At 42.9% G+C, this 16253-nt stretch overlaps 1 protein-coding gene across 1 annotated transcript in view; it reads right to left on the bottom strand.

The window, feature by feature from the left end:
* LOC130341775 (IgGFc-binding protein-like) overlaps positions 1 to 16253 on the bottom strand; it is a 74259-nt gene that overhangs the window by 41509 nt on the left and 16497 nt on the right. The window contains exons 6-8 of the mRNA XM_056554234.1: positions 14325 to 14354; positions 10765 to 10806; positions 10625 to 10666 (exon numbers count right to left, since the gene is read on the bottom strand). The gene's annotated coding sequence lies outside the window, so the exon portion shown is untranslated. The remainder of the gene's footprint in view (positions 1 to 10624; positions 10667 to 10764; positions 10807 to 14324; positions 14355 to 16253) is intronic.

The raw sequence follows: 16253 nt of genomic DNA, 5'->3' as shown, positions 1-16253 counted from the left end.
GTTAGTTGTATAGTAACACTAGTAAAGGGAGTATGAGTACTAGTAGTAATGGTGGTGGTTGTAGTAGTGTTAGTTGTGCAGTAATACTAGTAAAGGGAGTATGAGTACTAGTAGTAGTAGCTGGGGTAGTAATGGTGGTGGTTATAGTAGTATAAGTTGTGTAGTAATACTAGTAAAGGGAGTATGAGTACTACTAGTAGTAACAGCGGGGGTAGTAATGGTGGTGGTTGTGGTAGTATTATTTGTGTGATTATACTAGTAAAGGGAGTATGAGTACTAGTAGTAGTAGCAAGGGTAGTAATGGTGGTGGTTGTAGTAATCTAAGTTGTGCAGTAATACTAGTAAAGGGAGTATGAGTACTACTAGTAGTAACAGCGGGGGTAGTAATGGTGGTGGTTGTGGTAGTGTTAGTTGTATAGTAACACTAGTAAAGGGAGTATGAGTACTAGTAGTAATGGTGGTGGTTGTAGTAGTGTTAGTTGTGCAGTAATACTAGTAAAGGGAGTATGAGTACTAGTAGTAGTATGAGGGGTAGTAATGATCGTGGTTATAGTAGTATTAGTTGTGTAGTAATACTAGTAAAGGGACTATGAGTACTATTAGTTGTAGCAGGGGTAGTAATGGTAGTGGTTATAGTAGCATAAGTTGTGTAGTAATACTAGTAAAGGGAGTATGAGTACTAGTAGTAGTAGCAGAGGTAGTAAGGATTGTGGTTGTAGGAGTATTAGTTGTGTAGTAATACTAGTAAAGGGAGTGTGAGTACTAGTAGTAGTAGCAGGGGTAGTAATGGTGGTGGTTGTAGTAGTAGTATAACTTGTGCAGTAATACTAGTAAAGGGAGTATGAGTACTAGTAGTTGTAGCAGGGGTAGTAATGATGGTGGTTGTAGTAGTATTAGTTGTGTAGTAATACTAGTAAAGTGAGTATGAGTACTAGTAGTAGTAGCAGGGGTAGTAATGGTGGTGGTTATAGCAGTATTAGTTGTGTAGTAATACTAGTAAAGGGAGTATGACTACTAGTAGTAATGGTGGTGGTTGTAGTAGTGTTACTTGTGCAGTAATACTAGTAAAGGGAGTATGAGTAGTAGTAGCAGGGGGAGTAACGGTGGTGGTTGTAATAGTATTAGTTGTGTAGTAATACTAGTAAAGGAAGTATGAGTACGAGGAGTAGTAGCAGGGGTAGTAATGATGGTTGTTGTTGTATTAGTTGTGTAGTTATTCCAGTAAAGCGAGTATAAGTACTAGTAGTAGTAGCAGCGGGGGTAGTAATGGTGGTGGTTGTAGTAGTGTTAGTTGTACAGTAATACTAGTAAAGGGAGTATGAGTACTAGTAGTAGCAACAGGGGTAGTAATGGTGGTGGTTGTTCTAGTATTAGTTGTGCAGTAATACTAGTAAGGGGAGTATGAGTACTAGTAGTAGTAGCAGGGGTAGTAATGGTGGTGGTTGCTGTGGTATTAGTTGCCTAGTTATACTAGTAAAGGGAGTATGAGTACTAATAGTAGAATCAGGGGTAGTAATGGTGGTGGTTGTAGTAGTATTAGTTGTGCAGTAATACTCGTAAAGGGATTATGAGTACTAGTAGTAGTAGCAGGGGTAGTAATTGTGGTGGTTGTAGTAGTGTAAGTTATGTAGTAATACTAGTAAAGGCAGTATGTGTACTAGTAGTTGTAGCAGGGGTAGTAATGATCGTGGTTGTAGTAGTATTAGTTTCGTAGCAATACTAGTGAAGGGAGTATGAGTACTTCTAGTAGCAGGGGTAGTAATGATGGTGGTTGTAGTAGTATTAGTTGTGTAGTAATACTAGTAAAGGGAGTATGAGTACTAGTAATAGTATCGGGGGCTGTAATGATGGTGGTTGTAGTAGTATTAGTTGTGTAGTAATACTAGTAAAGACAGTATGAGTACTAGTAGTAGTAGCAGCAGGGGTAGTAATGGTGGTGTTTTTAGTAGTATTAGTTGTGCAGTAATACTAGTAAAGGGAGTATGAGTACTAGTAGTTGTAGCAGGGGTAGAGAAGATGGTGGTTGTAGTAGTATTAGTTGTGTAGTAATACTAGTAAAGGGAGTGTGAGTACTAGTAGTAGTAGCAGGGGTAGTAATTGTGGTGGTTGTAGTAGTATAAGTTGTGTCGTAATATTAGTAAAGGCAATATGAGTACTAGTAGTAGTAGCAGGGGTAGTAATGGTTGTGGTTGTAGTAGTATTAGTTGTGTAGTAATACTAGTAAAGGCAGTATGAGAAATAGTAGCAGGGGTAGTAATGGTGGTGGTTGTAGTAGTATTAGTTGTGTAGTAATACTAATTAAGGGAGTAAGAGTACTAGTAGTAGTATCGGGGGTAGTAATGATGGTGGTTGTAGTAGTATTAGTTGTGTAGTAATACTAGTAAAGGGATCATGAGTACTAGTAGTAGTATCGGGGGTAGTAATGATGGTGGTCGAGTAGTATAAGTTGTGTAGTAATACTAGTAAAGGGAGTATGAGTACTAGTAGTAGTATCGGGGGTAGTAATGATGGTGGTTGTAGTAGTATTAGTTGTGCAGTAATACTAGTAAAGGGAGTATGAGTACTAATAGTAGTATCAGGGGTAGTAATGGTGGTGGTTGTAGTAGTATTAGTTGTGCAGTAATACTAGTAAAGGGAGTATGAGTACTAGTAGTAGTAGCAGGGGTAGTAATGGTGGTGGTTGTAGTAGTGTAAGTTGTGTAGTAATACTAGTAAAAGTAGTATGAGTACTAGTAGTAGTAGCAGGGGTAGTAATGATGGTGGTTGTAGTAGTATTAGTTGTGTAGTAATACTAGTGGAAGGAGTATGAGTACTAGTAGTAGTAGCAGGGGTAGTAATGGTGGTGGTTGTAGTAGTATTAGTTGTGCAGTAATACTTTGCAAAGGGAGTATGAGTACTAGTAGTAGTAGCAGAGGTATTAATGGTGGTGGTTGTAGTAGTCTTATTTGTGCAGTAATATTAGTAAAGGGAGTATGAGTACTAGTAGTAGTAGCAGGGGTAGTAATTGTGGTGGTTGTAGTAGTATAAGTTGTGTAGTAATACTAGTAAAGGCAGTATGAGTACTAGTAGTTGTAGCAGGGGTAGTAATGATGGCGGTTGTAGTAGTATTAGTTTCGTAGTAATACTAGTGAAGGGAGCATGAGTACTACTAGTAGCAGGGGTAGTAATGGTGGTGGTTGTAGTAGTATTAGTTGTGTAGTAATACTAGTAAAGGGAGTATGAGTATTATAAGTAGTATCGGGGGCAGTAATGATGGTGGTTGTAGTAGTATTAGTTGTGTAGTAATACTAGTAAAGGCAATATGAGTACTAGTAGTAGTAGCAGGGGTAGTAATGGTGGTGGTTGTAGTAGTATTAGTTGTACAGTAATACTAGTAAAGGGAGTATGAGTACTAGTAGTTGCAGCAGGGGTAGTAATGATGGTGGTTGTAGTAGTATTAGTTGTGTAGTAAAACTAGTAAAGGGAGTATGAGTACTAGTAGTAGCAGAGGTAGTAATTGTGGTGGTTGTAGTAGTATAAGTTGTTTAGTAATACTAGTAAAGGCAGTATGAGTACTAGTAGTAGTAGCAGGGGTAGTAATGGTGGTGGTTGTAGCAGTATTAGTTGTGTAGTAATATTAGTAAAGGGAGTATGAGTACTAGCAGTAGTAGCAGGGGTAGTAATGGTGGTGGTTGTAGTAGTATTAGTTGTGTAGTAATACTAGTAAAGGCAGTATGAGTACTAGTAGTAGTAGCAGGGGTAGTAATGATGGTGGTTGTAGTAATATTAGTTGTGTAGTAATACTAGTAAAGGGAGTATGAGTACTATTAGTTGTAGCAGGGGTAGTAATGATGGTGGTTGTAGTAGTATTAGTTGTGTAGTAATACTAGTAAAGGGAGTATGAGTACTAGTAGTAGTATCAGGGGTAGTAATGGTGGTGGTTGTAGTAGTATTAGTTGTGTAGTAATACTAGTAAAGGGAGTATGAGTACTAGTAGTAGTATCAGGGGTAGTAATGATGGTGGTTGTAGTAGTATTAGTTGTGTAGTAATACTAGTAAATGGAGTATGAGTACTAGAAGTAGTATCGGGGGTAGTAATGGTGGTGGTTGTAGTAGTATAAGTTGTGTAGTAATACTAGTAAAGGGAATATGAGTACTAGTAGTAGTATCGGGGGTATTAATGATGGTGTTTGTAGTAGTATTAGTTGTGTAGTAATACTAGAAAAGGGAGTATGAGTACTAGCAGTAGTATCGGGGGTAGTAATGATGGTGGTTGTAGTAGTAGTATAAGTTGTGTAGTAATACTAGTAAAGGGAGTATGAGTATTAGTAGTAGAATCGGGGGTAGTAATGGTGGTGGTTGTTGTAGTATTAGTTGTGTAGTAATACTAGTAAAGGGAGTATGAGTACTAGTGGTAGTATCGGGGGTAGTAATGATGGTGATTGTAGTAGTATTAGTTGTGTAGTAATACTAGTAAAGGGAGTATGAGTACTAGTAGTAGTATCAGGGGTAGTAATGATGGTGGTTGCAGTAGTATAAGTTGTGTAGTAATACTAGTGAAGGGAGTATGAGTACTAGTAGTTGTAGCAGGGGTAGTAATGATGGTGGTTGTAGTAGTATTAGTTGTGTAGTAATACTAGTAAAGGCAGTGTGAGTACTAGTAGTAGTATCGGAGGTAGTAATGATGGTGGTTGTAGTAGTATTAGTTGTGTAGTAATACTAGTAAAGGGAGTATGAGTACTAGTAATAGTATTGGGGGTAGTAATGGTGGTGGTTGTAGTAGTATTAGTTGTGTAGTAATACTAGTAAAGGGACTATGAGTACTAGTAGTAGTATCGGGGGTAGTAATGATGGTGGTTGTAGTAGTATAAGTTGTGTAGTAATACTAGTAAAGGGAGTATGAGTACTAGTAGTAGTAGTATCGGGGGTAGTAATGATGGTGGTTGTAGTAGTATTAGTTGTGTAGTAATACTAGTAAAGGGACTATGAGTACTAGTAGTAGTAGCAGGGGTATTAATGGTGGTGGTTGTAGTAGTATTAGTTGTGTAGTAATACTAGTAAAGGCAGTATGAGTACTAGTAGTAGTAGCAGGGGTAGTAATGGTGGTGGTTGTAGCAGTATTAGTTGTGTAGTAATACTAGTAAAGGGAGTATGAGTACTAGTAGTAGTAGCAGGGGTAGTAATGGTGGTGGTTTTAGTAGTATTAGTTGTGTAGTAATACTAGTAAAGGCAGTATGAGTACTAGTAGTAGTAGCAGGGGTAGTAATGGTGGTGTTTGTAGTAGTTTTAGTTGTGTAGTAATACTAGTGAAGGGAGTATGAGTACTAGTAGTTGTAGCAGGGGTAGTAATGATGGTGGTTGTAGTAGTATTAGTTGTGTAGTAATACTAGTAAAGGGAGTATGAGTACTAGTAGTTGTAGCAGGGGTAGTAATGATGGTGGTTGTAGTAGTATTAGTTTTGTAGTTATACTAGTAAAGGGAGTATGAGTACTAGTAGTTGTAGCAGGGGTAGTAATGATGGTGGTTGTAGTAGTATTAGTTGTGTAGTAATACTAGTAAAGGGAGTATGAGTACTAGTAGTAGTATCGGGGGTAGTAATGGTGGTGGTTGTAGTAGTATAAGTTGTGTAGTAATACTAGTAAAGGGAGTATGAGTACTAGTAGTAGTATCGGGGGTAGTAATGGTGGTGGTTGTAGTAGTATTAGTTGTGTAGTAATACTAGTAAAGGGAGTATGAGTACTAGTAGTAGTAGCAGGGGTAGTAATGGTGGTGGTTTTAGTAGTATTAGTTGTGTAGTAATACTAGTAAAGGCAGTATGAGTACTAGTAGTAGTAGCAGGGGTAGTAATGGTGTTTGTAGTAGTATTAGTTGTGTAGTAATACTAGTGAAGGGAGTATGAGTACTAGTAGTTGTAGCAGGGGTAGTAATGATTGTGGTTGTAGTAGTATTAGTTGTGTAGTAATACTAGTGAAGGGAGTATGAGTACTAGTAGTAATATCGGGGGTAGTAATGATGGTGGTTGTAGTAGTATAAGTTGTGTAATAATACTAGTGAAGGGAGTATGAGTACTAGTAGTTGTAGCAGGGGTAGTAATGGTGGTGGTTGTAGTAGTATAAGTTGTGTAGTAATACTAGTAAAGGGAGTATGAGTACTAGTAGTAGTATCGGGGGTATTAATGATGGTGTTTGTAGTAGAATTAGTTGTGTAGTAATACTAGTAAAGGGAGTATGAGTACTAGCAGTAGTATCGGGGGTATTAATGATGGTGGTTGTAGTAGTATAAGTTGTGTAGTAATACTAGTAAAGGGAGTATGAGTACTAGTAGTAGAATCGGGGGTACTAATGGTGGTGGTTGTTGTAGTATTAGTTGTGTAGTAATACTAGTAAAGGGAGTATGAGTACTAGTGGTAGTATCGGGGGTAGTAATGATGGTGATTGTAGTAGTATTAGTTGTGTAGTAATACTAGTAAAGGGAGTATGAGTACTAGTAGTAGTATCGGGGGTAGTAATGATGGTGGTTGTAGTAGTATAAGTTGTGTAGTAATACTAGTGAAGGGAGTATGAGTACTAGTAGTTGTAGCAGGGGTAGTAATGATGGTGGTTGTAGTAGTATTAGTTGTGTAGTAACACTAGTAAAGGGAGTGTGAGTACTAGTAGTAGTATCGGGGGTAGTGATGATGGTGGTTGTAGTAGTATTAGTTGTGTAGTAATACTAGTAAAGGGAGTATGAGTACTAGTAGTTGTAGCAGAGGTAGTAATGATGGTGGTTGTAGTAGTATTAGTTGTGTAGTAATACTAGTAAAGGGAGTATGAGTACTAGTAATAGTATCGGGGGTAGTAATGGTGGTGGTTGTAGTAGTATTAGTTGTGTAGTAATACTAGTAAAGGGAGTATGAGTACTAGTAGTAGTATCGGGGGTAGTAATGATGGTAGTTGTAGTAGTATAAGTTGTGTAGTAATACTAGTAAAGGGAGTATGAGTACTAGTAGTAGTATCGGGGTAGTAATGATGGTGGTTGTAGTAGTATTAGTTGTGTAGTAATACTAGTAAAGGGAGTATGAGTACTAGTAGTAGTAGCAGGGGTAGTAATGGTGGTGGTTGTAGTAGTATAAGTTGTGTAGTAATACTAGTAAAGCAGTATGAGTACTAGTAGTAGTAGCAGGGGTAGTAATGGTGGTGGTTGTAGCAGTATTAGTTGTGTAGTAATACTAGTAAAGGGAGTATGAGTACTAGTAGTAGTAGCAGGGGTAGTAATGGTGGTGGTTTTAGTAGTATTAGTTGTGTAGTAATACTAGTAAAGGCAGTATGAGTTCTAGTAGTAGTAGCAGGGGTAGTAATGGTGTTTGTAGTAGTATTAGTTGTGTAGTAATACTAGTGAAGGGAGTATGAGTACTAGTAGTTGTAGCAGGGGTAGTAATGGTGGTGGTTGTAGTAGTATAAGTTGTGTAGTAATACTAGTAAAGCAGTATGAGTACTAGTAGTAGTAGCAGGGGTAGTAATGGTGGTGGTTGTAGCAGTATTAGTTGTGTAGTAATACTAGTAAAGGGAGTATGAGTAATAGTAGTAGTAGCAGGGGTAGTAATGGTGGTGGTTTTAGTAGTATTAGTTGTGTAGTAATACTAGTAAAGGCAGTATGAGTTCTAGTAGTAGTAGCAGGGGTAGTAATGGTGTTTGTAGTAGTATTAGTTGTGTAGTAATACTAGTGAAGGGAGTATGAGTACTAGTAGTTGTAGCAGGGGTAGTAATGGTGGTGGTTGTAGTAGTATTAGTTGTGTAGTAATACTAGTAAAGGGAGTGTGAGTACTAGTAGTAGTATCGGGGGTAGTAATGATGGTGGTTGTAGTAGTATTAGTTGTGTAGTAATACTAGTAAAGGGAGTATGAGTACTAGTAGTTGTAGCAGAGGTAGTAATGATGGTGGTTGTAGTAGTATTAGTTGTGTAGTAATACTAGTAGTAAAGGGAGTATGAGTACTAGTAATAGTATCGGGGGTAGTAATGGTGGTGGTTGTAGTAGTATTAGTTGTGTAGTAATACTAGTAAAGGGAGTATGAGTACTAGTAGTAGTATCGGGGGTAGTAATGATGGTAGTTGTAGTAGTATAAGTTGTGTAGTAATACTAGTAAAGGGAGTATGAGTACTAGTAGTAGTATCGGGGTAGTAATGATGGTGGTTGTAGTAGTATTAGTTGTGTAGTAATACTAGTAAAGGGAGTATGAGTACTACTAGTAGTAGCAGGGGTAGTAATGGTGGTGGTTGTAGTAGTATAAGTTGTGTAGTAATACTAGTAAAGCAGTATGAGTACTAGTAGTAGTAGCAGGGGTAGTAATGTGTGGTGGTTGTAGCAGTATTAGTTGTGTAGTAATACTAGTAAAGGGGAGTATGAGTACTAGTAGAAGTAGCAGGGGTAGTAATGGTGGTGGTTTTAGTAGTATTAGTTGTGTAGTAATACTAGTAAAGGCAGTATGAGTTCTAGTAGTAGTAGCAGGGGTAGTAATGGTGTTTGTAGTAGTATTAGTTGTGTAGTAATACTAGTGAAGGGAGTATGAGTACTAGTAGTTGTAGCAGGGGTAGTAATGGTGTGGTGGTTGTAGTAGTATTAGTTGTGTAGTAATACTAGTAAAGGGAGTGTGAGTACTAGTAGTAGTATCGGGGGTAGTAATGATGGTTGTTGTAGTAGTATTAGTTGTGTAGTAATACTAGTAAAGGGAGTATGAGTACTAGTAGTTGTAGCAGGGGTAGTAATGATGGTGGTTGTAGTAGTATTAGTTGTGTAGTAATACTAGTAAAGGGAGTATGAGTACTAGTAGTAGTATCAGGGGTAGTAATGATGGTGTTTGTAGTAGTATTAGTTGTGTAGTAATACTAGTAAAGGGAGTATGGGTACTAGTAGTAGTATCGGGGTAGTAATGGTGGTGGTTGTAGTAGTATTAGTTGTGTAGTAATACTAGTAAAGGGAGTATGAGTACTAGCAGTAGTATCGGGGGTAGTAATGATGGTGGTTGTAGTAGTATAAGTTGTGTAGTAATACTAGTAAAGGGAGTATGAGTACTAGTAGTAGTATCAGGGGTAGTAATGGTGGTGGTTGTAGTAGTATTAGTTGTGTAGTAATACTAGTAAAGGGAGTATGAGTACTAGTAGTAGAATCGAGGGTAGTAATGGTGGTGGTTGTTGTAGTATTAGTTGTGTAGTAATACTAGTAAAGGGAGTATGAGTACTAGTAGTAGTATCGGGGGTAGTAATGATGGTGATTGTAGTAGTATTAGTTGTGTAGTAATACTTGTAAAGGGAGTATGAGTACTAGTAGTAGTATCGGTGGTAGTAATGATGGTGGTTTTAGTAGTATAAGTTGTGTAGTAATACTAGTGAAGGGAGTATGAGTACTAGTAGTTGTAGCAGGGGTAGTAATGATTGTGGTTATAGTAGTATTAGTTGTGTAGTAATACTAGTAAAGGGGAGTATGAGTACTAGTAGTTCTAGCAGGGGTAGTAATGATGGTGGTTGTAGTAGTAATTAGTTGTGTAGTAATACTAGTAAAGGGAGTATGAGTACTAGTAGTAGTATCAGGGGTAGTAATGGTGGTGGTTGTAGTAGTATAAGTTGTGTAGTAATACTAGTAAAGGGAGTATGAGTACTAGCAGTAGAATCGGGGGTAGTAATGATGGTGGTTGTAGTAGTATTAGTTGTGTAGTAATACTAGTAAAGGGAGTATGAGCACTAGTAGTAGTATCAGGGGTAGTAATGGTGGTGGTTGTAGTAGTATAAGTTGTGTAGTAATACTAGTAAAGGGAGTATGAGTACTAGTAGTAGTATTGGGGGTAGTAATGATGGTGGTTGTAGTAGTATTAGTTGTGTAGTAATACTAGTGAAGGGAGTATGAGTACTAGTAGTAGTATCAAGGGTAGTAATGATGGTGGTTGTAGTAGTATTAGTTGTGTAGTAATACTAGTAAAGGGAGTATGAGTACTAGTAGTAGTATCAGGGGTAGTAATGATGATGGTGGTTGTAGTAGTATTAGTTGTGTAGTAATACTAGTAAAGGGAGTATAAGTACTAGTAGTAGAATCGGGGGTAGTAATGATGGTGGTTGTAGTAGTATTAGTTGCGTAGTAATACTAATGAAGGGAGTATGAGTAATAGTAGCAGGGGTAGTAATGATGGTGGTTGTAGTAGTATTAGTTGTGTAGTAATACTAGTTAAGGGAGTATGAGTACTAGTAGTAGTATTGGGGTAGTAATGATGGTGGTTGTAGTAGTATTAGTTGCGTAGTAATACTAGTGAAGGGAGTATGAGTACTAGTAGTAGTGTCGGGGGTAGTAATGATGGTGGTTGTAGTATTAGAGGGGAAACTACTACTAAATTCCCTGAATAATGGCTACATGTCGTGCACCACATTTACATTATGTGTGAAACATCAAGGAGGCGTGTCAAGTAGGAAAAGGGTGGGGCTTATTAGAAAATGGATGGAAGTATTTTAGGCTTTAGATATGGACATATATTTAGCCAAACCATTATATAAAGTTACATAACAGTGTCTATAGATGCGCCATATTCCTCATACAGCGCTGTAATAGGGCATCTTCATCTACCGCCACATGGATCCTGTCTGAGTATTAAGTAGGATTATTAGATCGTCCCAGGATACTCACTGAGCACTCCCGACAGTAATCCTCCTCCTCCATTCCCGGTCCCTAAAAAAGAGAAGTCTCCTCAGTATGTGATCTGGAGATGGTGGATCCTCAGATCTTATGGATCCGCTTGTAGTAAAACAGATCTGATGGTCACTTACCTCCATTAGTCAGTCCTCCTGCAATCCCATTGATGGCTCCAGCTGTAAAGACCAATTCATAGTGTCTGGTGAGGACTATGGGACTGGTGTCCTACCAGAACAGTTTCTGTTACAGCTCATCAGGCAGCGCTCCCATCTTCCCTCCAGTCATCGTGCAGCGCTCCTATCCTCCCCCAGTCATCGTGCAGCGCACCTATCTTCCCCCCAGTTACGTGCAGCGCTCATCTCCTCCCTCAGTCATCAGGCAGCGCTCCTATCCTCCCCCCAGTCATCATGCAGCACTCCTATCCTCCCCCCAGTCATCTGGCACAGCTCCTATCCTCCCCCCAGTCATCTGGCACAGCTCCTATCCTCCCCCCAGTCATCATGCAGCACTCCTATCCTCCCCCCAGTCATCTGGCACAGCTCCTATCCTCCCCCCAATCATCATGCAGCGCTCCTATCCTCTCCCCAGTTACATGCAGCGCTCCTATCCTCCCCCCAGTTACATGCAGCGCTCCTATCCTCCCCCCAGTTACATGCAGCGCTCCTATCCTCCCCCCAGTTACATGCAGCGCTCCTATCCTCCCCCAAGTCATCATGCAGCACTCCTATCCTCCCCCCAGTCATCTGGCACAGCTCCTATCCTCCCCCCAGTCATCATGCAGCACTCCTATCCTCCCCCCAGTCATCTGGCACAGCTCCTATCCTCCCCCCAGTCATCATGCAGCGCTCCTATCCTCTCCCCAGTTACATGCAGCGCTCCTATCCTCCCCCCAGTCATCTGGCACAGCTCCTATCCTCCCCCAAGTCATCATGCAGCGCTCCTATCCTCCCCCCAGTCATCTGGCACAGCTCCTATCCTCCCCCAAGTCATCATGCAGCGCTCCTATCCTCCCCCAAGTCATCATGCAGCGCTCCTATCCTCTCCCCAGTTACATGCAGCGCTCCTATGCTCCCCCTAGTCATCTGGCACAGCTCCTATCCTCCCCCAAGTCATCATTCAGCGCTCCTATCCTCTCCCCAGTTACATGCAGCGCTCCTATCCTCCCCCCCCAGTTACATGCAGCGCTCCTATGCTCCCCCTAGTCATCCTGCAGCGCTCCTATCCTCCCCCCCAGTTACGTGCAGCGCTCCTATCCTCCCCCCAGTCATCGTGCAGCGCTCCTATCCTCCCCCTCAGTTACGTGCAGCGCTCCTATCCTCCCCAAGTCATCGAGCAGCGCTCCTATCCTCCCCCCAGTCATCGGGCAGCTCTCCTATCCTCCCCCCAGTCATCATGCAGCGCTCCTATCCTCCCCCCCCAGTTACGTGCAGCGCTCCTATCCTCCCCCCAGTCATCAGCAGCTCTCCTATCCTCCCCCCAGTCATCGTGCAGCGCTCATCTCCTCCCCCAGAGTTCATGCAGCGCTCCTATCCTCCCCCCAGTCATTGGGCAGCTCTCCTATCCTCCCCCCAGTCATCGTGCAGCGCTCATCTCCTCCCCCAGAGTTCATGCAGCGCTCCTATCCTCCCCCCAGTCATCGGGCAGCTCTCCTATTCTCCCCCCAGTCATCGAGCAGCGCTCATCTCCTCCCCCAGAGTTCGTGCAGCGTTCCAATCTCCCCCAGTCATCATGCAGCACTCCTATCCTCCCCCCAGTCATCTGGCACAGCTCCTATCCTCCCCCCAGTCATCATGCAGCACTCCTATCCTCCCCCCAGTCATCTGGCACCGCTCCTATCCTCCCCCCAGTCATCATGCAGCACTCCTATCCTCCCCCCAGTCATCTGGCACAGCTCCTATCCTCCCCCAAGTCATCATGCAGCGCTCCTATCCTCCCCCAAGTCATCATGCAGCGCTCCTATCCTCTCCCCAGTTACATGCAGCGCTCCTATTCTCCCCCCAGTTACATGCAGCGCTCCTATGCTCCCCCTAGTCATCCTGCAGCGCTCCTATTATCCCCCCCAGTTACGTGCAGCGCTCCTATCCTCCCCCCAGTCATCGTGCAGCGCTCCTATCCTCCCCCTCAGTTACGTGCAGCGCTCCTATCCTCCCCAAGTCATCGAGCAGCGCTCCTATCCTCCCCCAGTCATCGGGCAGCTCTCCTATCCTCCCCCCAGTCATCATGCAGCGCTCCTATCCTCCCCCCCAGTTACGTGCAGCGCTCCTATCCTCCCCCCAGTCATCAGCAGCTCTCCTATCCTCCCCCCAGTCATCGTGCAGCGCTCATCTCCTCCCCCAGAGTTCATGCAGCGCTCCTATCCTCCCCCAGTCATCGGGCAGCTCTCCTATCCTCCCCCCAGTCATCGTGCAGCGCTCATCTCCTCCCCCAGAGTTCATGCAGCGCTCCTATCCTCCCCCCAGTCATCGGGCAGCTCTCCTATTCTCCCCCCAGTCATCGTGCAGCGCTCATCTCCTCCCCCAGAGTTCGTGCAGCGTTCCAATCTCCCCCAGTCATCATGCAGCGCTCCTATCCTCCCCCCAGTCATCGGGCAGCTCTCCTATTCTCCCCCCAGTCATCGAGCAGCGCTCATCTCCTCCCCCAGAGTTCGTGCAGCGTTCCAATCTCCCCCCAGTCATCAGACAGCTCTCCTCTCCTCCCCCTAGTCATCGTGCAGTGCTCCTATCCTCCCCCAAGTCATCAGCAGCTCTCCTATCCTCCCCCCAGTCATCGTGCAGCGCTCATCTCCTCCCCCAGAGTTCATGCAGCGCTCCTATCCTCCCCCCAGTCATCAGGCAGATCTCCTATCCTCCCCCCAGTCATCAGGCAGATCTCCTATCCTCCCCCTAGTCATCGTGCAGCGCTCCTATCCCCCCCCCCCCCAGTCATCGGGCAGTGATCATCTCCTCCCCCCAGTCATCTGGCAGCGCTCCTATCCTCCCCCCAGTCATCGTGCAGCGCTCCTATCCTCCCCCCCCCCAGTCATTGGGCAGTGTTCATCTCCTCCCCCCAGTCATCTGGCAGTGCTCTTATCCTCCCCCCAGTCATCGGGCAGTGCTCCTATCCTCCCCCAGTCATCGTGCAGTGCTCCTATCCCCCCCCCCAGTTATCGTGCGACGCTCCTATCTTCCCTCCCAGTCATCAGGCAGCGCTCCTATCCTCCCCCCAGTCATCATGCAGCGCTCATCTCCTCCCCCAGTCATCGTACAGTGCTCCTATCTTCCCTCCCAGTCATCAGGCAGAGCTCCTATCCTTCCCCAGTCATCGTGCAGTGCTCCTATCTTCCCTCCCAGTCATCAGGATGCACTCCTATCCTCCCCCAGTCATCTGGCAGAGCTCCTATCCCCCCCCCCCAGTCATCGGGCAGAGCTCCTATCCTCCCCCAGTCATCGTGCAGCGCTCCTATCCCCCCCCCCCCCAGTCATCAGGCTGAGCTCCTATCCTCCCCTAGTCATCTGGCAGCGCTCCTATCTTCCCTCCCAGTCATCAGGCAGAGCTCCTATCCTCCCCCAGTCATCAGGCAGAGCTCCTATCCTCCCCCCAGTCATCCGGCAGAGCTCCTATCCTCCCCCTAGTCATCGTGCAAATTGATAAATCTCCCCCAATGTGTCTGATACCAAATTCTTAAATCCGGGATCTATAATTCATGTAACTCTACCTGTCCCCGATAAAAGATCTCCGCCGGCATCTGAAAAATACAATTTAATGATCAATTAACCCCTTAAGGACCGGAGGTTTTTCCGTTTTTGCATTTTCGTTTTTTGCTCCTTGCCTTTAAAAAATCATAACTCTTTCAAATTTACACCTAAAAATCCATATGATGGCTTATTTTTTGCGCCACCAATTCTACTTTGTAATGACGTCAGTCATTTTGCCCAAAAATCTATGGTGAAGCGGGAAAAAAAAATCATTGTGCGACAAAATTGAAAAAAAAAACGCTGTTTTGTAACTTTTGGGGGCTTCCGTTTCCACGTAGTACATTTTTCGGTAAAAATGACACCTGATATGTATTCTGTAGGTCCATACGATTAAAATGATACCCTACTTATATAGGTTTGATTTTGTCGGACTTCTGGAAAAAATCATAACTACATGCAGGAAAATTAATACGTTTAAAATTGTCATCTTCTGACCCCTATAACTTTTTTATTTTTCCGTGTATGGGGCGGTGTGAGGGCCCATTTTTTGCGCCGTGATCTGAAGTTTTTAACGGTACCATTTTTGTATTGATAGGACTTATTGATCACTTTTTATTCATTTTTAAATGATATAAAAAGTGACCAAAAATGCACTATTTTGGACTTTGGAATTTTTTTGCGCGCACGCCATTGACCGAGCGGTTTAATTAATGATATATTTTTATAATTCGGACATTTCCGCACGCGGTGATACCACATATATTTATTTTTATCTTTATTTACACTGTGTTTTTTTTATTATTGGAAAAGGGGGGTGATTCAAACTTTTAATAGGGGAGGAGTTAAATGATCTTTATTCACTTTTTTTTTTCACTTTTTTTTTGCAGTGTTATAGGTCCCATAGGGACCTATAACACTGCACACACTGATCTTCTATGTTGATCACTGGTTTCTCATAGGAAACCAGTGATCAACGAATCTGCCGGATGACTGCTCATGCCTGGATCTCAGGCACTGAGCAGTCATTCGGCGATCGGACAGCGAGGAGGCAGGTAGGGGCCCTCCCGCTGTCCTGTCAGCTGTTCGGGATGCCGCGATTAGCCGCGGCTATCCCGAACAGCCCGACTGAGCTAGCCGGGAACTTTCACTTTCACTTTTAGCCGCGCGGCTCAGCTTTGAGCGCGCGGCTAAAGGGTTAATAGCGCGCGGCGCCGCGATCGGCGCTGCGCGCTATTAGAGGCGGGTCCCGGCTTCACTATGACGCCGGGCCCGCCATGATATGACGCGGGGTTACTGTGTAACCCCGCGTTATATCAGAAGAGCAGGACCAAGGACGTACCGGTACGTCCTTGGTCCTTAAGGGGTTAATATCTTATCACTGAAAAAGTTAAATAATAAAAATGACTAAATATTTAAAGTCAAATCTATAATAGCTTCATAAGGTTAATTATAATAAACTAATTGTAATAGGATGAGGGGCACAGATCAGGAGGTAAAGTGTATCCCACCCAACAGGAGGGGCCACACATTGCCCCAATAATACCAGGATAATAATAGTGATGAGCGGCAGGGGCCATATTCGAATTCACAATATTTCACAAATATATGGACGAATATTCGTCCTATATTCGCGAAATTCGCATATTTGCAGAAAAGGGGTGTGGTTTCACAATCTGACCTATTTACTATTGAATTCACAGAAAATTCTGAGAATAAATGGCTGGAAATTTCCAGCTAGAAAAAGCTCAGAAAATATCCCCGAAATCTGTGAATCCCCAAAATAAGTAGAGAGGAAACAACATTTCACACTAGTAACAGCGCAGTTCATGAATATACACGATCTGTATTCTGTCCATACGTTTACAGCCATCTCAATTTGTGAAGGTTTTGTTTTACTTTTCTACTTAAAATTATAACTTTTTGTAAGAAAAGGAATATGCTTAAAATTG

This window comes from Hyla sarda, unplaced genomic scaffold, assembly GCF_029499605.1.
Source record: "Hyla sarda isolate aHylSar1 unplaced genomic scaffold, aHylSar1.hap1 scaffold_627, whole genome shotgun sequence".
Classification (NCBI taxonomy): Eukaryota; Metazoa; Chordata; class Amphibia; order Anura; family Hylidae; genus Hyla; species Hyla sarda.
Note: the sequence above shows the minus strand (reverse complement) of the source record. Positions and strands in the feature narration are given on the sequence as shown.